Here is a 475-nt window from a genome sequence, read left to right as displayed (position 1 = left end):
GCGGCGCTCCGCCTACGGCGCGCGGTAGCGCCCAAACTTCCTTCGCTGGCGGGGCGCCCCTCCCGCGGGGTCAGGGCACGGCCGGGGCGGGGTGGGGGAGTCAGAAAACAGCTGTTTCCGCTGTGGGTCTTTTGGATTTTGTTTTGTTTTGTTTTGTTTTTTTTAATTTCGAGTTTCATCTTTCTCCCCTTGACGGGGCGAGGACTTCGCGGGCCTGAACGCTGGAGGATTTTGATGGACTTTGTCAAGGGATCAAAGAGAACAGATAGCAAATAGTTATGATAAAAATTCAAGAAAAAAACCCCCACATCCAGGCCTTTCCTCATTCCTTAACCGGAAATCAGGAGAAAAGAAACACTGAAATGTGAGAGACTGCATTTTCCCCAGGCCTCCCCGCCTCCCACCGGTTTTGGACGCAATACTAGAAGTATAATTTAGACCCTGGTGTGAAGATGAACATGGAGCTGATGTTTCT

The sequence above is a fragment of the Ciconia boyciana genome, chromosome 1, assembly GCF_034638445.1.
Source record: "Ciconia boyciana chromosome 1, ASM3463844v1, whole genome shotgun sequence".
Classification (NCBI taxonomy): Eukaryota; Metazoa; Chordata; class Aves; order Ciconiiformes; family Ciconiidae; genus Ciconia; species Ciconia boyciana.
Note: the sequence above shows the minus strand (reverse complement) of the source record.